Raw genomic sequence first — 21,820 nt, forward strand, 5'->3', positions numbered from 1 at the left:
TCCCCTTGTGGAGAGAATACAACGTGTAAATCCACTGCTAGTACTTACTTCTGTAATTGTGTCGACAAAAAATTGAAATATGATTATGATCGTAAAATCTGTAAAGGTAAGAATTAAAGTTGGGTGTCTCATTAGAAGTATACTATTCTATTAAGTAGTGAAACCTATTGTCAAACTCATGAAAGCGACATGTCCGTTTGTATGTATTTTATAAAGGCCAGTTTGTCTTTCTGAACAAAAAAACCTAATTTCCAGGTGGGTGTAGCCAATCGATCCTCCTCCTCACATACCACTTAGAATCCCTCTTTCCATCAGCAATGGGGTTCGAATCTCTACCATTTCTCGCTTGGTGTGAGAGAGCAGTGACACTATGAACTTCATAACTCACTAGAACTAAGACAACTGCGATAATAAAACGAAAATAATTGTTCTTTACATATCAATTAATTTGAGAAACCACTAGAATATTTTGCCTCCGTGATTAGTGAATGCTACGAGCTCGTATAAATTGAGAATTTGTGTTTTTGCTTAATTTTCACTTCAGTATTTTATTGAAAATATGAAATTAAACCAAAATATTACGCATTAGTTATTATAAAATGTACTTAAATGGCTCCGTTTCGTTTTTTTTCTCCTATCCTTGATACACTATCAACTAATCAATAAATTAGTTTGATTATTATTTGTATTATGACGCCGACCACAATAAATATTTATGGAACTTCAAGAAGTTTCAATTTCTTCAGTAATCAGTAACGTCTTCCAAATAATTTAACTACGGATTTTGTCTATTCTAATCACTTTTATAAGTATACTAAGAATATTTAATATTCGTGTGCTCAATTGGCTCATATCCCCCCGATTTACAAAGTTGGCAGCAAATCCCATTCCTCATCTTATATACTCATTGCACTTTGCGCAACTAGAGTAACGGCACTTGCTAACAGCTTCACCTGTTAATCTTCAATCAGCTGCACTTTCCATGGGGATACCATATCCGTGATATATCCGTCGAAATTATAGCAGGAAGATTACAGATCTAACTTCATTATGTATATGCCGATCACTTGTTTCTCATCTGTAGTCTGAACTTATCCTACATGGCAGTACGAAGTCTGTTTTCAACCCCTATCTTGAAAATTGACTGGTCGTACAATCTTGAAATCTCTTGAAGGATATTTATAATTTTGCGCCAAGTAATCTAAGGACATGAAGTGTATTCTATGGTTGGCTTTACTGTTTTCTAAATTAAAAACCCGAGAGTCCGGGAAAAATAGCTCATCCTAGCCGAAGATAAACTATTTCGGCCACTATATGAAAAAAGCGCTAACTACGAAAGCCCTCTTGAAGTTCCACTATTACACAAAAAATCTACACCTCCTCAACTTCAGAAATTGGTTTAAAAAAATTCTAATCGTCATGGACGTTAGACTGAAATTCCCAAAAAACTGACACGGTTCAAAATTTGCATCTTCTGCAACGATTCATTGAAATTATGAGACCTATTCGCCAGCCAATAGATTCAGATAAAGTTTCATCTTTAATTTGTATTCCCTTTCCCCCGATATACCTATTTATTTAAACTATAATAATATCTTTCGACTTTTGTTTGGGCCGAAAACAACTTTGTCGGAGAGTACCAACGCGTTTGCAAACACATTAGCGTGGGTCAAGAGTGGTAAGCTGCTTCAACCTCATATTCGAGATTGGTGGGCAATGTATATGAAATGCCGTTTTTTCGCCAGAGTCATTAACTTAAGTCTTAATTGATTAACCAAAGGAAATGTTAAAATTTCTCATTTAAAAACGCTCTGCAGATTTTGTTACATAAATGAATTGCGCCAGAAATCCTCTAGCGTTTTGTTTTACTGAGAACACCTGTTTTATCCAGAATTGCCACAAAAGAACAAGAGAGATGAATTCTTTATTAATTTTAGCATTAGCATTAGTAGAGGCATATGATGCAAGAAAGCAAGCTTATTCAGCATCAGCCAAAAAAAAAAAAAACCCACTCCCATTTCACCCCTCCGTTCGTTCGAAATACCTGTCCAGTTGAGCTTTAAATTTGTTTAGGCTATCAACTTCAACAACAAGTGATGGAAGTCGGTTCCACCAACCAACCACCCGCTGGCCAAAGGCAAATTTCCGCACATCTATCCGACATCCGTCCTTCCTCAATATGCCCTCTGAGGTGATTATTCTGAGCAAGATGAAGAATCCCATTGGCATTGAGCATGCTCAAACCATTCAAAGCCTTATACACCTCTATCAGATCACCTCGCCGGTGCCTAGTCTCCAGACTCTATAATTTGCAAAACTTAAGCCTTTCTTCGTAAGAGCAACCCTTTGTTCCATTTACTAATCTTGTTGCCCTTCTCTGTACCCGTTCCAGCAGCTCTACATCCTTCTTGAAATGAGGCCTCCAGACCTGTATACAGTACTCAAGATGTGGCCTAACCATTGCCTTATACAAGGGAATAATCACCTCCTTATCCCTGCTAGAAAAATTCCTGTATATCATTGACAAGACCCCATGAGCTACTCTTGCAGCTCGTCTGCACTGCTCAGAGAACTTCATATCTGCCTGCACAACCACCCCCAGGTCCCTTTCATTCTCTACCACTGTCAGTGTAGTACCACAGAGTTGATACGTTGCTCTGGGGTTGCTGTTTCCCATGTGTAGTACTTTACATTTGTCAATGTTAAACTTCATTTGCCACCTCTCAGCCCATCTGTTCAACCTTTCCAGATCCTGTTGCAGCAGCATAGCGTCAGTAGTGTCCTTAACGACCCTGCCAACCTTTGTATCATCTGCAAACTTGGACATTAAACTTGATATCCCATCATCAATATCATTCATTCATTTTAATTAATAAAGAGGGCATTAAGGAAGACATTTTAATTAAATAAAGCAACTTTTTAAACACAAATAAAGAAAACGTTATATTGAAAACCTTTTATTTTGGTTTAGATTTCCAACTCATCCCATGCATCCTGCAGTAATTTAGTGAATCTGCGAGTACACACAAAAAATATCAGTGGTAAGAGAGAGAACACCGAAATTACAACCACCTAAAGCCTTTTCTATCCTTCCAAATGAGGCTAAAGATAGGAGGGTTAATCAAAAAGTAACTTTACAACGACATTTTCTAAAAAGTGTCAAAAATTATGGCTGTGTCTCAGCAATGATGTCTCAATCAAGCAGTTCAAAATGGCAATCGAACTGAAAACTTTGTCTAGTGGAATTATTCGGATTTTGAGCAAAACATATTTCAACAGCAGAAATTCGTCACCAAATTTCGGATGTTCATAGAGAAATACGAATATCACAACAACTCCTGATAAACATTTCGTGGGATGTTCACAAATGATTAATGCTGGAACTTGCACAACACATCAGACGCAGAAGCTATAAAATGTTAAGAAGCCCAGATTTCTTTAATAATGGACAGTTTAAACAAAAAACTGTCATTTTGGTGAATATGTGTAAAATACTGTATGGGTAGTAGTTTCATATTTTCATGTTCTTATTTCATTTTCATATTTCCAAGTCCTTTAAATAAAGATTTATTTGCATATTACAACCATTGAAATAATCATTCTACTTTAATTGTAAAATAGAAACGAGATTATCTTGGGCTGGTGATTACAAAATGCAGTAAATATATTGAATGTTGCGAATATAATTACAATGAGTGGAATAGATAAAAATAATTTTAATGTTAAGTTTCTTATTTTACTCAGAGGTGTCTCCTGACAGTTTTTGTAATGAAGTTACTCAGAAGTTTGAAAACGATTCGTGTGTCTGCGAAGAAGGCTATATAAGAACAAAATTCGACACATGTAAAGGTAAGTAGAAAAAAAATCACTCAAAATTGTTTAGCTGCTAACAGTACGATTTTAAATTACTTCTTAGTTGTAAGATTTTAACACAAATCGTAATAGATGTGGTTGACTCTGAAATCAAAAAGCAAATCTTTGGATGTTGAGAATTCATAAAAACTTCCCGATGTAACCCAGTTGCAGATACGAGATGATAGTAGCTCAATAATTACACTGTAGCGAATTGAGCCGTTGCAATAATTCAAACAATTCACTGAATCCATACCATCTTTCTCTTACAGCAGCTGCATACCTTTTTAGTAAGAATTCACTTTACTTCTACAATATTTGCTTTGCAGACTCAGGGACAATAAATTTCAAACTTTTATCAGTGGCATACTGAACAACCACCGATAAAACACTGTTCCTTCCCCATGAAGTGTAGACAGTCGGCAAGGAGGGTTCGTTGCCCATTCATGCAATATTTGCTTGTAGAGATACACTTGGAAAGACGTAATCGCAATATATAAAGAAACTGTGAAACTGCACTTGGAACGCTGTGTTCAGGAATGGAGTCCACACCTAAAAATGGGGGAAATTTTGAAAAGATACAAATATGGGCAAAGTGCCTGGTGGAGTTAGAATTAGGGAGCATAAATTCTAACTAAAGGGAATAAAATTGTGGACTGTATTTCAGAAAGCTGTCCTTTTGCTAGCAAATTGTTAATCACTGGAATAAGTTACCTGCGAGAATATGAAAAAGTGCAAGGATGTTCCCTTTCCGGTTGGCTAGTTCAAAAAAAATTGCCTAGGGATTCCTTGCACCGTGTGGCCCATAATAATACTAATTTTATGCTAGATTAATCAGGAAAGGTCCACTCATAGGATTGTGATTCAAGTTTAGCATTCTAAAGTATAGGTGAGACTTATTTAGCCTTTCTTAAATCTTTATTGCAATACATGGTGTAAATTGCAGGGTGCCACTTTACCAAAACAAGGCTGTGAATTAAAATAAGAGAAATAATGAAACATACATTGCAAATTGGCCTCACATCTAGACAATTGCAACACCGTATCAGGTGGAGAACAGATCAACATAACGCTTTAAAAAATTTCCTTCAAAGGGTTATTATTAAGTTGCAGTTTGAGCAAGTGATCACTGAATTATTACCACCTACCTAATACTTCGTACGTCCTCCGTTTTTTGCCCTCAGTACAGCAGCTATCCGACGTAGCATTGATTTAACAAGATGTCGGAAGCGTTCGGGAGGTACGGCCAACCAAGCTGTGTGTAATGCGGTCAGCAGTGCAGGTATGGAGGTGATTGGTGTATCCAAACTCCTGATATGCCTTTCCACAGTGTCCCACAAGTGCTCTATGGGATTGATATCGACGGAGTTCGGAGGCCAATCGATATGCTGGAAGTCAGAACTGTGTTTCTCAAACCATTCCTGCACAACAAGTGCCCAATGGCTCGGCGCATTGTCATCTTGGAAGACACCGTCGCCATTCGGGAATAAAGTGTAACATAGCGGAGTGTACACAGTCAGCAGACAGTTGACGATAGCGAAGACCACTGATACTTTGTTCCACATGCACTAGGAGTCCAAGTTCTTACCAGAGAAACATGCCCCACACCATACAACCGCCTCCACCGGCTTGCACTTTTGATACCATGCATGATGGATGAAGAGCCTCATGTTGTTGACGCCAAATCCGTACACGACCATCCACGGTGTGGAGTAAATAACGTGACTCATCCGACGAGCACACCTTCCAGTCTTCTAACGTCCAACTTGCATGTTCTTTGCACCAGGCGGGTCTTTCACGCCAATGAACCTAGGTTAGGAGCGGATGCCGTAGGAGTCGTCTGCTGGTATAGCCCATACGTGCGAGCGTGCGACGCATGGTCATATCAGATATTATTCCGGGTTGGCCCATGTTGTATTGGGTAGTCAACTCTTCAACAGTGTACGAGTCGTCGGACCCGGCGCTCACCTCTAACATCAACCTTTCGCTGACCTTTGCAGTTTTGCCGTCGGGTCGTTGTTTGACCATTTTGACGCCAGTCCTGGTACACTTTAACGATGGCGGCTCTCGAACACCCCCACCATTTCAGCCGTTTGCGAATCAATGCACCAGCTCGTCGAGCACTCACAATCTGTCCTTTATCAAAGTCCGATAAATCTTACCTTTTACCTATCACGCTCGGAATTTTACTACCTGCTGAACCACTGACACCTTATCTATGCTACGTATGTCGACTAACTCCGCACTCTGGTACCTCACGTGGTCAACGGGTCGCATTCAGTTTTCATACGGTTGGTTATATATTCAGTGATCAGTCAGTGTATAAACACACATTCAGAATTGTGCATATTATTATTATTACTCTCTCTCTCTCTCTCTCTCTCTCTCTCTCTCTCTCTCTCTCTCTCTCTCTCTCTCTCTCTCTCTCTCTCTCAGAGTTGTATATCTTCACTGTTATTTACTTTCAGAGAATGGAAAATGCAAGAAAATAAAGAACGAAACAGAAACAGAAGACAACATTTGTTTAGATGACAACTATGCTTATAAAGGTAAGGTGTAGTCCTAAATTGAAAGTGTGCAGAAAATGTATTGGGCAGTTTCTGTTTTATAGATTTATCTCAACATTAGCATAAGAATTCGAGCAAAATGCGCATCCGCCGTATTGCCCATTCATTCCTCTAATCAGTGCACAGCAACAAACATAATATCCAGTAATTCATTATAATATACGCTATATGAAGAGCATATGTAATATGTATAAAAAAACTGTCGGATCTCTATTGGTCCAATTCTAATGAAATACAGGAAGTTTGGACAAATCTGTCTCAAAGATTCAAATATAAAATTTCATGAAAATCCATGCGCACTAGTGGTCGAGTTAACAGGAGTGCTTTCAATAAACTGTTTTTTTTTTTTTTTTTCAGAGAGAAATCACGCGTGAAGTTGTGTTTAACCCTCGAGCAGTCGCGCAAAAAGTTTCAAATTTTTACTGGTGGTTTACCATGAGCCTATTCAAATGGTTTTTTTGAAAATTAGAAACATGTTTTCGATGTCACACTTTATTTTAAATTTTAATGAACACAATATGTATTTTAAAAGCGTTATACTAATTAATTTCGAAACAAGTGGAAATATGATACATAATTACGTAATAATTTTCAATAACTTTCGCAAAGAATTATTTTGCAACTGCAACAAAAAGTTATGTTACTTAAAGTTTTAACAACGTTTATGAAAGTTTTGTATAACTTTTTTAAATTATTTTTTTTCTCTCTCATGCGATTTAAGCAAAAATAATTAAATTTTCAGTGAGGGAATTCAGATCAGAAAAATAGCTTCAAACTGTATTATAATTATTGTGTATTCATTGAGTAGTAGTATTTGTTAAAGCACTCGAATTAATAATACTTGTTTCTTCATTTTAAAGATAACTATTCTTATATTACACAATTTCAACTAAATGTTTGTACTCCTTCCAGGTAGGCTAATTTCAGTGCTGAGTAGAGAATGAACATTTAGAACAGAAAAGTATAAAATATGTGTTCAAGTTTAAAATGTTCCTCAATTACACATACACAATGGAATTTATTGAAATTTTTTATTAAAATGTAAAAGTATTCGCATCTCGTTTGTACAAGAAATGTGTTCACGTATTTTGACAGAAGTCTGTGGAGTCGAAGATAACAGAGAAAACTGTGTTGCATCTGGTGCTATCTGTGCAGTTGAATCGGATGGTTCAACACCAACTTGCACATGTCCAGTTGGCTTTTCGAAATATGTTAAAGGCCAAAACTGTGACCTTGGTGAGTATCAATTTACTATTGTAACTTGTATTTTCTTTTATAATTTAAGACACAAACATTTATTTCTTCTCTAAAGGAATATATCTGCATATCTTGCATAATTCAGTTTATCTATCTGTCTGTATATATATTCTTCATTATATATTAAAGGCAATGTTTTCTTTTTTTCATAACGTTCTGTTTATTCATTTTTGCGTTCAAACCCCAGAGGAGCAAGTGCAACTCAATTTTACATGGCTTCCTCTTTAACCCCCTCTTTTAAGGCTACGTTTCGATCCAAATTTTTAATCCCAGGGATAATGCATATTGCTTAGCCGCTGCAATAGGTCGGTTGGTGAATATTCTGCCCGAAGGTTGATCCTTAATCCTGAGAATTTGTGCAGGATACAAAGATAGTTTTCCACTGTCCTCTATGCCACCGTGTAAGGATCTGTAGCTGCCTCAGTTCTTAGTGTGTATATACAGAAAGGGAAAACGCAAGAGAGGAAACCTCACACCACACCACACCTGCTCGTAAGGCAGACTAACCCAGCCACATTGTGAAACAAGACCATAAAAATTTATCCCCTTCAGTGACAAGATTCGAACTTAGACCTGTTCCACTCGGTGTGGAATTACGGTGATTAAAACCATTGTGCTACCCAAGAGAGTACATAAATACTAATGCTGAGCATTTGAGCAATGAAAAGAGGGTTTCCCGGTCCCATTTGTTCTATGCTGAGTGCACGACCAGATTATGGAGACAGCGCATAAATTCATGCGCTCATCGTAACAGTTATCAACACTACGGGGCTACTGAGGTGTTAGGAGAGGTTTCGTAGCACACATTAGGTCCTCTGATACCGGAGAATCAGAATGTCACACCTGATCGTTGTTGCTGACTAGGAGCATTTCTTATGCTCAAAGTTTATCCATCTGGTAAACGGTTACTTCCAGCATCATGTCATAGGGCATAAGAGCGGCTTGATTTGCCTGATAAATCATCGAATCTCAACCAATTCAGCACGTGTTGGACGCGGAATGAACTTTTTGCTGCAGGTAGCCACGGCCAGCATCCCTGTGGAACTTCAGCTATTAGACCGAAGAACATAATAAATCAGTTCCTTTCTCTTCGAACATCCTCTGGGATTGTCCCCTCAGGTATTGCTGTGAATAACGTCTCTTCTCTCTTTTGGATTGGAAACACATCCGAATAGTACCACGTAAATAGGAAATGGCGAGTATCGTTCAACATGAATCGAAAGTTTGGTATCTGAAAAAACTGACTCCGAAGATTCGAGATCTGCTGTCCTAAATTTTCGAACCTCTGACCATTAATTATATAACGGCAACACTGTAATAAATCTGCCGTCAATCAGAATGACAAAGAATCTGTTACAAATAAACCACAAATGCCCTCCACGAACCTTGTATGTGCACATTTTCCTGACGCCATAAGCTGCTGTATTGACCAGAGTCATAGATAGGGAGAAGGGATAGTTGAAAGCATCGTGCCTAGACATAGAAGTGAGTCATGCACCCTTCTGTGTCTAAGCAACGGTTACCCCAGGATGTTATTTATTTTTTTTTAAAAAACATGCTAATCTGAAAGTTACAGCTTTTTTGGACTGCTTCAGTGTTTGTTGTCATGTCTCATTTTCACAAACTGCTCTATGCATTTATTGTTATATGCAAAAAAACTGGACTTCCTCCACTTTTGAATCACCACCTGTTATTTTAATAGTTGACCAGCTGATCATTTTCTATCGTTGTACCAATTCTTCATTTTGTTTTAAGTTGGCATCCAGGCCAAATGTGTATTTTTCCAATCCATCCAATACCCACAGTATTTGTAATTTTCATATAAATCGTTTTACCAAATAAGAGTGTTTGTTAATCCATTAATTACAGTATTATCTTCTTTTTTTTCCAGTGGAAGTTTTCCCGTTAAAAAAGATAATACTGTAATTGCATATTAACCATTATTTTGATGCCTCTTGCATAGCAACCATTGCAAAATGATACAGTAATTTAAGTTTTGTACCTACGAACATATAATTTAACATTTGTGTTAACATATTCCTTTAATATATTTGGACATATTTTAACATATTCCTGTGACATTTATTGACATACTCTATTCCTAAAATATATTTCTACGCATTCCCAACTTTCTCCCCAGTGTTTCTGAAATTCGATCTTCCCATCCTTCTGCTTTATAATAGTATAGATTAGTTACTAAAATATAAATATTATTTTGTATACTTCTATTTTCCATAGCGAGATATTCGTATGGCGTTCAAGTTTCACCAGGTAGTAAATATGGATCACCATTAAAACCGGACGGCAAGAAAGAGTCATTTAAATACACGGATGTAGCTGGAAACTTTTCACTGGCTCCAGAATGGTTTGATCTCGAGGCATTTAAAAAAGATATCGAAAATGCTGTGAGTAATTTTTTATTAAAATGAATATCTTTGAAAGTAGTTTTTGAACAACGTTAAGATAGAAAAGGTTTTCTTGTTTCTTTCAATACTTCAAATTTATCCACATGCGAACGAACAGGAATCCTAATAATTGTGTTAATTGAGAGGACCATATTTGTTAAGAAACAATAAATCACCCACATTATGTTCACAATCTATACTACAATCATAATGGATGGTGTGGCTCTAATTATTAGCTGCAATTTTTTATGTGCTCATCGTTAATTTTGAAGTACACTGAGGTTTTTTTTGGATTTTTCCCCTCAATTGTATATATTGCACCTCCCTCAGGTAGTTTAATTGTGTTATGTGCTTTTTTTAACAATCATACGTGCGAAGACCTCTCTAATTACTAGTTTTCGTCATCCGTTATGTTGTGCTAAGCCTAATTGCTTTCACTGGATGGTGAAAGTCTCCTTGCTTTAAGTTAGCATAAATATCCAGGCACAATTTTGTAAATTTGCGTTTTTTCCACTGTACTCTACCCACCCTCTATGTTCAAGATGCTCTCATCTCCATACCAATTTTCTTTCAGTCTGTAAAGCGAATGAACGAGACATTGCTCTGAATAAGACAATAGTTATAATAAATTTACCGTCCTAACGCTTAAGAGAACCTATTGGCTTCAAAAGGACATTCATCAGGAACTAGCTAAGTTGAATCTGGTCTATTCACCACAAGGCAAGATAATTCCTGTTTTCATTAGTGATCAATCCATCTCGCGGTCGTGTCACCGTCCCACCCTCTTCAACAGTCACCGCTCAGCACTTGTCCTCATCCCATGACTACAAATCTGCGAAATCAGCATATTCTTCCAAAATGCTAGGATCCACCAGCACAAGACTCATACTGTTCTGGGTCTCCATGCCATTGACCACTGCAGTTTTATTGCAATTTCTGAGACGTGACTTAGGCACTCTCGCTGCCAATTTTCATGCTATACTCATGAACATAAATGTAATTCGTGCAACTTGCGATGAAGAGGGGCAAAATTTGGTGATGTACCATAGAATAAGGAAGAAATGAGGAGCAGCGAGAAATTTCGGATAGTTATAAGGGACATTTATAGGGGCTGTATAAAAATTGCCAAAAAAGATCATATTACAGAAGTCGATACAGATGCTCGAAAATGTGGTCACATGACATGGCGTGGCAGCTTATGATAATAAACGTAAACGGCTAAATAGACCTGACAACGGTGAACCTTGCTCAATAAGGGTGTCTATAAAGTTCTCTGACAACAAATACCATTCTTCCCCCAAGCGCACACCTTAGTTCACCAAGTGACCGAGGAGTTGGCTGTCGGCATGCACATGACGCCCCAGGGAGTCCCACCCATATTCGATCGAATTTAAGTCTCGTGATCGTGCTCGCCACTGCAGTGGTTGAATAACTGTAGTTTCAAGATATTGCTCCACAACTTCAGCTCTATGTGCACTGGCGTTGTCGTGCATGAAAAGAAAATCCAGGCCAACCGCAATCCTATAAAATCACTCATATGGTTCGAGGATCTGTTCTCGGTACCTCTGCACAGTTACGGTACCCCTATCAAAAACATGAGGTGCGGCCGTTCATCATTATTTCGTCCCACACTGCCTCATGGCAGGAAATTTACTCACACTCGTACAGGTATTAATAACAGAGAGACACATTATTGTTAAGCATGAAGATTTTAGCATCGATTACACACTAAATAGAGGAGTTCCCCAAGCAGGGGTTCTCTCTGTGACACTTTTTGCTGCAGTCTATTATCCGTTCCTCTCAACCTGCAATAACATCATTACCTATGCAGACAATAGAAAAATATTCTTTCCATCCAGCAATAGTGTTAGTGAGCACAAGGTTGCTCTAAAAGCCACACAACAGTTAACTGACCTAGCCAACTTTCTGGTTTCGATTAGTCTTGAAATAAACCCTCTCAAAACGGCCCAGATGTCCTTCTCCCGAAAGTACATCACCATACTCTTAAATGGTTAACCCATACAGAAAGTCAAACATCATAAAGATCTGGGAATTACCTGGTACAACAAGTTATCCTTCACGGAGCATTTCACTACCACAAAGAAGACCCTAGCCGCCCACCACAGAAGGGGATTGTTGTAGACTGGAACGTTTTCTCGGAAATGTCTACCTTTTTCCATGTTGTCAAACAACAAAGTCTTTAAAGCGTCAAGATAAAAAAAAAAAAAAATTATGATATTAGGGTCCCCCGTAAATGAGTAAATCCACCCATATATTTATTTTGTCTGTAAATTGCTTGTGTTCTATGGACGATTTGCCTGTTTCCTGGACGAAAAAACCCCCAGGTGGTGGGGGGAAACCTTGTTATCTACGTCTGAGACCGACTAACTCAGCCACGGAGTGAAAAAAGACCATTGAAGTTGTTCGCGTCGACTGGATTTCAAACCCGGGCCTTTTCCAGCCAGTATGGGGATTACTGTGACGATACCACTGTGCTACCGCACAGACAAAGTTTCTGGATACGTATTTGCCATTGGCAAACATACCTTCCCTCCGTGACAACACGAATGTGCAGCTCTTCCGAGTTCACCATGAAAAGATAACCTACTGCAATGTTGACATTAATTTACCATATCACCTAAATCCAATATGATACTTAAATGGTTTCTTGGGCATCACGATTTTTAAGATCTTACGTTACGTCTGAGCCGTTTAACGGTTCGCTGAGTTTCAGCCTGTTCTTCGTCCATAATAGCTAATGGCTTTCTGTCGTGTTGATTTTCCACTTGCTCCGTCGTCATTGAACTTTCTGATTAGTTCATAATATTTCGACATGTTTCTGTCTATATTTCCGTGCAGACTCCTGACGGCTTCGTTTTCTCTCGGAATCGGCGATTGCCAATCTAGTTTGTGGCATCGTGTTAATTACTACGTTAGCAAATCAAACGTCACGGATTCCACACCCCTGTCGAAACGCACTGATCGATATCTAATCAGGAAATGACCTATGTAATTGTTTACCTGTGCAGTTGTAGTGACGCAATTGCCCCGCCCGCTTGTACCACGTAACCCACATCCCTCTTCTCACATTGACTACACTACCCCCATCACGCGGCATTCTCAAGGTCGAATAAATACCACCATGAGGAAAACTTTTTTTTAATATATGGAAAGATCTAACCGCACAATGTTGGTACCGAACAACCAAGTAATGAAGTTTCATTACTTTAACTGAGTGAGGTCATCAGGCTTTTAGATAGCAACTGTAACGGTGGGGGCTGCGAAAGTTAATTCTGTCCTAGCTGATTTCAGTTACGAACGTCGCCTGGCTGTTAGGTCAACATCGTTAGTTTTATTATTTTTTTTTTACTTTAACCATTCGTACGTAACATTCACAAGTGATTTGTAGTATCTTTCTTTTAGTTACTAAAACATAATATCATTCAATAGAAATGATCACATCAGCAGTGAAAATAAATATAAACCATAAAATAATATAACGTTTATTAATTAATTTATTTTATTTCAGATGGACACCAATCTTCGCGAACACAAACCTGAAAGTTTCAATGTCTTCTACAAGTAAGCTTATATTTATTTATTTTATTCAATATTACCTCTGTGCAGCCTATGGATTAGAAATGTTTTTTTTATATATCCCTACACATTATACTTTAAATTTTCTCACATTTTAATGTTCTCGTATGTGCGATGCATCCTAGACATGATAAGGGAAAATATGTGATGAAAGTCTTGTGGATTAAGACTTGAGAAACTCTGCACAGTTTATAGGAAAGAATATTTTTCAGCAACATATTGAAACAGAAGCAAACACCACTAGCACTAATACTTGTATGTCAAACGTGAAATACACATCTGAGCAACTATAACAGATGCATCAAAGCTGTAAAAAGTCAAAAAATACAAAATGTAATTTATTTATACAGTAATCGGAAAGTATCGTAAATAAATTGAACTAATTGGACCGTTTGATTATATCAACCAATGCTGATGTGGTAGGACTACCGGAGACATGGTACAATTCAGGAATAGGCAATAAAGAATTTCGTTATGGTGATATAGAATTTTCAAGAGAGGGGTTGAAGGGAAGGTGCTACCATTTTTCATATTGAAAGCTCTCTGGAAGTGATCAAACCGTACTTTCAGTCAGACCAAGTTCAGATGGATGTTAAGTCTAGGTGGAACAAGCTGACATGTAGCAAAGAGATGATACTTGAGGTTATGTTACACACCAAAAGATTATAATAAAGAACTTTGAGTAACTAAGATTGGGCAAGCATTACGGGTGCTTAAACTTATTTCTATAAATTAAAAAAATCGTGTAATGGCAAATACGCCACGTAGAAACAGTTTTTGGTCCATCTGGGTAATTGTTATTTATTCCAATATGTCTGGGAAAGTACACGGTACTGTAATTACCTCGACTAGACTTCCACGAAGGATCCCAACTGCATCCAAAATTTGTCACTGGAAGAACCAGTAGAAATCTTTATTGCAATAATAATAATAATAATAATACAATGGATACATTGCAATGTCGCCCTTCACGGCCACAAGGCCAGGGGTTAACAGTAATAGTACAATATGTAAGAAAAATAAATTAATAAATTAAATATAAAAAAAATGCATATGTGAACGAATAAAAGTTTGTTTGTTTGTTTCGGGATTTATTGGGCGCATCGGCAACTATGGCCATAGTGCGCCACGAATAAAAGTAAATACAGCTCAACACTCAAAGTATAATACAATTATAAACATCACAATGTACAAAGAATATATAGGTGGAAAACTGCTGCAAAGTTCGTTGGTAAGCCATCTTCATGTCATATTGCTTGCTTGCGGCATTAAGGTGAGCTTCAAGGAGAAGGATCAGGGACAGGGAAGTACAATTTAAGGATGCGGCGTCTGTACTCCCTATCACAAGAAAACTTATTAAGGTCAGCATCCAAAGACTGGGCACATGAAAGTAGTTGAAATGGCAGAAACCTATCGGATAGGTGGAGACGGCTGAGATGAGGGCACGGAGTTGGAGTCGCTCTGAGAGAAGGCGGAGGGACTCTCCAAGAGCACAGGTACCAGAATGATGGTGCCGAAATCTTTCCAGTGATCATTTTTACAGTTGTGGTAAGGCATTTCACCCTAATCAGTGTGGAAAGCCTGTGAATTTTTTTCAAATTGGCGATTTTAATTGTCCTCAACTGTGGAGGAACTTTATGTTTGTTTATGTCCCATTTTAAGAGCCAAAACTCAGTAAAAAAGAGTGGTCGAATTGTGCTAGGGGCAGCAGATGCCCATACTTCTGCAGCATATAGAAGCGGAGAGTATATTGTGCTTTTTATATATCTTCTGATGGTCGATACTTCATTAATATAATGCAAATGCTGTTAGGCCATCCATCGGAGTCGAGCTGCCTGGGTGAACAGCTTTTCCATGTGGTTACCAAAGCAGAGCTTAGAATCAAAAACAATCCCCAGATCAGTATGTTTCTTGACGATGGGAATAGGAGAATTACATAGTGTTGACTGAATATAGGAAGGCGTTTTCTTTAATGAGAATATCATAAATTCAGACTTTTCTGGGTTTATTTTTAGTCCAAACTGGTTGAGGTAGTTTGCAAATTCCAGGAGTATATTGTTAATTGATGCTGTTATCATGAGAAGATCATCATGTGGAGAAATCAGTGTGAGGAGTTTCATATCATCAGCATAACGTAGAGTATCATGCCTGGATTCAAAGCGGCGAGATAAGCGCTGTAAACAAGAGCCCAGATAAGACACGCCTGTGACACGCCTGAAGAGACACATCGCTCGTGTGTTGTTTGGCCGTGGACAGTAAGCCGGACTATTCTATTTTGAAGGAGTGAAGTGAGGAACTGTAGTGTCTCGCTTGATTTGATAATGTTCTGAAAGTACTGCAGGAACGTTTATTGAGTCGAAAGCTGCTTCGTGGTCTACATAGGTGACTGCAAGCTCTGCATGAGATTCAAACGCAGAGAGGATAGAGCTGGTGGTGTTGGCTAAGAGATTAGTCACAGTGGATCTATGAGGAAGGGAGTAGCGGAGTAGTTGGTATTAACCACAATGTCATAAAATGGGTGGTTTCCGAAGAAATTTCTATGATCAGAGGAAAAGGTGAAAGCGTCAATTTCAAGATAGGGGACTATAGTGGAATGAAATACTTTTTCGAGTTCTGTTAACTGGAGAGACAACTATATGCTATTGGATTTGTTTATTATATGAGGCATTCCAGGGTCTTATCCTAGAAGCTACAAACTAATTTCTTTCCACTAGTGAATTGTCGCAAAAGAAAGATGCTGACAAGAGAGAGAGAGAGAGAGATTTAAAGACTTAATTGAACAAAAAACCATAGATAGGTTAAGTAGAGGTCTATCGCGAGATACTCATTTATATGAATATTTAAGCATATATTTATATATATATATATAACAAAACCACTGATGAAGTAAGGCCTGAAAAAGCTGGATACAAGATATTACTAGCATGGAGAACTAACAAATGGAAAGTACTTTTTGTGCGAATACAAAAAAGAAGAAAGTAACTCAAATCTCAAATAGGTCCCTTATTGATCATAGTGAGAGAATGACAAAATGCCCAGAAAAAGAGTTGGAAAACTTGAAAGCTCATTCGAAACACGAGGGTATGAGGACAAGGAGTCAGATAGCTATAAATAAAGTGACATATAGCAACTTCAGAGAACATGCTATTAGAACGCTAAATAAATTTCCGTTTATCATTAATACAGCTGAAGCCAGCAGAGTGAATACAAGCATACTGATTGTGAATACAATCTTACTGAATCTCTAGCCAACAAAAAATATTTTTTGTCATACCTCTGCAATGAAAATGTGTGATTTTGGAGGAAATAAACGCACTGATTCCGGAAAATCACCATAAAAGCATCAGTCCTCTATGATAAATGGAAAGGTAGCATCAGTCCTCTATGGTACACTTGACATTTCACAATGGAAATGCATTGTAGTGTCGAGGAACATAAACATATTGTAGTAACTAATTTCTCAACGGATGTATGCACCTGCAGTTCACAATATTGTGTCTTATGATCCTACAAGGAGAGAGAGAGAGAGAACTATTCTGCAACCATCCTTTTGAATTTGTGCCCCCCTCGTGCGTGTAGTCTGAGCAAGAAGAAGTATTCCATCAGCACTGAGATCTGTCCAAAGCCTTACGCAATCCATTTCAAAGCCTTAAACACCTCAATCAAATCACCTCACAGGTTCCCAGTCTCCAGACGCTGCAATTCGCATAACAGTATGGAGTGCACAGAAGGGCAAGCAACGAGTTTGGTGAGGGGAACAAAGGAGTGCTCTTACCAAGGAAGACTTCAGTTATGGCACAACCAGAAGCTCCACATCCTTCCTCAAATTAGGCCCCCAGACCTGTACGCAGTACTCAAAGTGTGGCCTGACCATTGCCTTATACAAAGGGATAATCACCTCCTTATACCTGCTAGGAAATTTCCTGTATATCATTGACAAAACCCCAAAACCCCATGAGTTGTCCTGGTACCTGTCAGCACTGCTCAGAGAATTTCATATCTGACTGCACAATTATCCCCGGTCTCTTTTATTTAACTTCTGATATTTTTCATAGTATCTATGTATCTCAGAAAATATAGTATCTCATAAAATATATAGTGGACTGTATTTTCATAGTATCTCCAGAACCGCGTACAAAAAATAAATACATAAAATAAAAACATATAGTTACATCTTAACGGAGATTTTCTGGTATATGTCCTTCTCTGGCAATGGCTCTAATGATGTAACCAGAGCTTTATATTAAAAATTGCACTTTTTTTCTTTCTTTTTGCTTCCTATATTGCAGAAACCACTCACAAATACGACTAAACAGGTCAAGTTAACTATGCTTAATCCTTCTTATGATACAGATTTTCATGTTTCAAAATTCGCTGATCACAGTCGTATTTCGTTTCAGTCTTCCAAACGGACAATGTCTCATCGAATTCCAGTTTGACAAAGATTCTTTAGACGAGCTGAAGGCGCTAAGGTGTCTAGGAGAACGTGATAAGGAATGTGTAATCAGTCCAGGTCTTGCACTCATGTCTGATTCATTCGAAAATGGTAGGTTCAAATTCATTGTTAAAATAAAGATATACAGAATATATAATTAACAAGATCGTGATTTTTCAGTGTCTAGATTTTTGAGTATTTATTTATCATTCATCTCATTGTCAAAGTACAAACTGTGTGTGTGTGTGTGTGTGTGTGTGTGTGTGTGTGTGTGTGTGTGTGTGTGTGTGTGTGTGTGTGTGTGTGTGTGTGTGTGTGTGTGTGTATGTGTGTGTGTGTGTGTGTGTACGTTGAGGCGCGTGCTTACGGGCTGGTTTACATGGCAGTCCCTGAGGATTGTCACAAATATTTTTACAGGTATGACGGCTAGAGATCCTACTTGTGGGCCTCACTAGGTAATGTGTAATATCGGCCCTACGCTGAGGGAGACGACGTTCAGATCCCATACGTAAATCACGTAGACCGAATTTCCGCAAAGCACAGATCGTTCTGCCAGAGCCAAATCCCCTTCTTTAACCTTCACCGTGGTGAGACTATTAATTACCCTGAATTACCACGTGCAAGATCAGGCACACTGCAAGTACCGTAGTAGTAAACAGAGATGGAGATGACGGGTCCTCGTCACATGTGGCCGACTCTCTGTATCACCAGGAAATTCCAGGTGGCAGATGATTCTCATCACTCGCCAATATACCAGTTTTCGCGTAATTTTGCTTATTAGAGGCTTTAAGTGGTAAAAACAATATTTAGTCTCCATAGCAATGCTTCATCCCCCAACGACTTCTATCCTGCAATATAATTCATGACTTTTTGAGGTTATGATGCATATCATGATGAGGTCCAATAGTCCTTATACAGTATTTAGAAGGTACAACTTTAAAATGGTTTTAGCAAGCTGGCCACTATCTAGTGAAACAGACTGAACCTACAAATCTCCGGATCGAGTATGATATATTCTCGCTGCCTCTATTCTGCCAGACCAGCTGGTGGCTGGAGGGTTATCCGAGTAGTATGGCCTGTCGAGGCGACGTTATGTTAAGAAGGTGAGATTCTCGCTGTGTGTACTTCATATCCAAAACTTTTATTAATTAATCCGTGTGGGTTTGTGTTAAATACCACACAGTTAAGGCTATAAGTTCACAGTATGCTGCATTGTGTCTGTAAATTGCGTGTATTCTCGCAATTTACAGACAAAATGCTCTAGATTTTTTCTGTTTGCAAGACGAAAACCGAGCTACCGGAAGGAAAAAACCATGTAACCTTCACCCAAGATCGACTCAGCCACTTTGTAAAAAAAAAAAAAAAAACAGCGTGTGTACCCTGTACGCACGAAAGATGTTTTATTTTATGTAAAAATACATCTATGGCGGCACTAGAGTAAAACCATTTAAATTTTAAACGGTTTGATCAAAACTTACTTACTTACCTACACACTACTTAGAAGGTTGATGTTGATCAAAATCTTGAGAAGCAGATTTTATTAAAGTTTGCATTTTATTCTTTCATAATATTACTACCCTCTGCCTACTCTACCGAATCAACGTTAGTGACTGAGTTAGCATCGTTAGCACCATTTAGGAAGTGACGTCATTTGCGTCATTTAAAATCTGTCACTTAATAGGAAGTGACGTCAACTGCGTCATTTCCATAAAAAAATTCATAACAATCAATTGCGTCATTTCCATAAAAAAAATTCGTAACAATCAATTGCGTCATTTCCGTTATCATAAGAAAATTTTGTTACCAATCGATTTTACTCTAGTCACGCCATAAATGTTTTCACATAAAAAAGGTCCATGAAAATTCTTCGCGTCATTGACTGGTTTAAACCTGGACATTTACCACTCGGAGTGGGACAAACGGTGGTGCTTATATCCACTGTTCTATATGTGAAGGTGATGCAACATTCTCCCAATCAACTTAACTTACACAAAGCATAATGAATAATAGTCTCCGTGGAGGCGCCTCCGTAGCCAGGTGGGAAGGAGCAGCAGTGCGTAGCACACGCTTCTTGATTAGACCGGGGTTCGAGCCCGTCACCACCAAATACGGAGGATGCGGAAAGGTCAGAGAATGACCACTGCATATCCCGGAGCAAAATGGCCTTAATTGCTAATGCTCCTAAAAACCAAATAACAACAACAACAGCCTCCGTGGCCGAGTGCGTCTTCAGCAACATGAATACTCAAATTAACAGCAAAAATGTTATCTGCGCAAATATCCAAAACAATCCCTCACTCATTTCACGAATATACGGGGTCTCAAAGCCAACTTCAATGATATCCATTGTCACCCATCTATCAAGCCCACTTGACGGAATCTAAATTATCGGTTGCCATTGCTCATCTGAGTTGCCTTTATTATTAAAGGAATCGTAATCTATGATTTTGATCATAGATTACGATTCCTTTAATCATAGATTACGATTCCTTTCGCATCAGTGTCTTACGATGGTATATTGCTTCTTTTTTCCTTTTATGTGATATAATTTCATACGATTTATTTCAAATAGCATTAAAATGTATGAAGCTGTAAACAACTAATGCAAATATCAGAACTCGCTAAATATGTGAACTACGCACTAAATTTATAAAATATAATCTGATGTACACCCTTTAACCAATGATGATGTAAGGGGTTAATTAAAACTAATAAATAAAAATCAATCAAAAACGAATTAATTGGCTAATTAAAATCAAATAAAAATTTACGAACGGAACCGTTTGTTAGCGAAACACTGCAACTTTAAGCTTGGATTTTATTGAATTTTATTTTACTGCAATTATGTGTTTCATTTCGTTGTTAGCCAGTTATTTTGGTGGACCGCAAATATCATATTGTACCCATTTACTTCTGGGCGACAAAAATGTCACTCCCTCGAGGTAGCCCAGTAGAAATAATCACTGTCCTTCCCACATATTGGAAAAGGTCTGGTTTCGAATCCGTCAATAATACAAGAATGCAGCAATAATACAAGAATGCAAGAATGTTTTTCATGCAGCAAACAATTAAATCGACCAAAGAACACAAGCAGTTGACAGATACAGAACACTGACGCTCCATAACATTAGTTGCTTTAACGCTTAACGCATACTTATTTGGATAAAAATTCCGTGAAAAAAAATCTGATTATTTGCTTTCTGTATCTGCATAATAATTATATTTATATGTCAAAGCTAAATATTTTCGTGGTCAGAATTTAATTAAACAGATAATGGTTATTTTAAACATAAGACCTGCAAAAAATAGACTGTTGACAAAATTAACATAAAAAATGTTTTTCATGAATATTTTATTGTGAAAAGTGTCACCAAAGGCAAATGTTTGATATAATAGGCATCCTGGCATGAAAATTCCGCGAATCCCATAGAAATCTACCATCTTACATAGCCACACATTATGCAAATTATTCATGCCTATAAAAACACGGGTTGCGACCACGTCACTTCATTCCCGTTTGTTGGCTTGCTCAGTGGGATCTCCAGTACTCAGGATGGCAAGTCATCGTCTTTGAGATGGCGAGCCGTTGTACGACATGAAGCCGGGCAGTCGTAGGCGGAGGTGGCACGTTGACTTAATGTGTCACGCAGTATCGTCTCGGCACTATGGAAGTAGTTCCAGGGTAGAGAAATCGTTACAAGAAGAGC

This window comes from Mastigoproctus giganteus, chromosome 2 (assembly GCF_048544385.1).
Source record: "Mastigoproctus giganteus isolate SK-2022 chromosome 2, ASM4854438v1, whole genome shotgun sequence".
NCBI lineage: Eukaryota > Metazoa > Arthropoda > Arachnida > Uropygi > Thelyphonidae > Mastigoproctus > Mastigoproctus giganteus.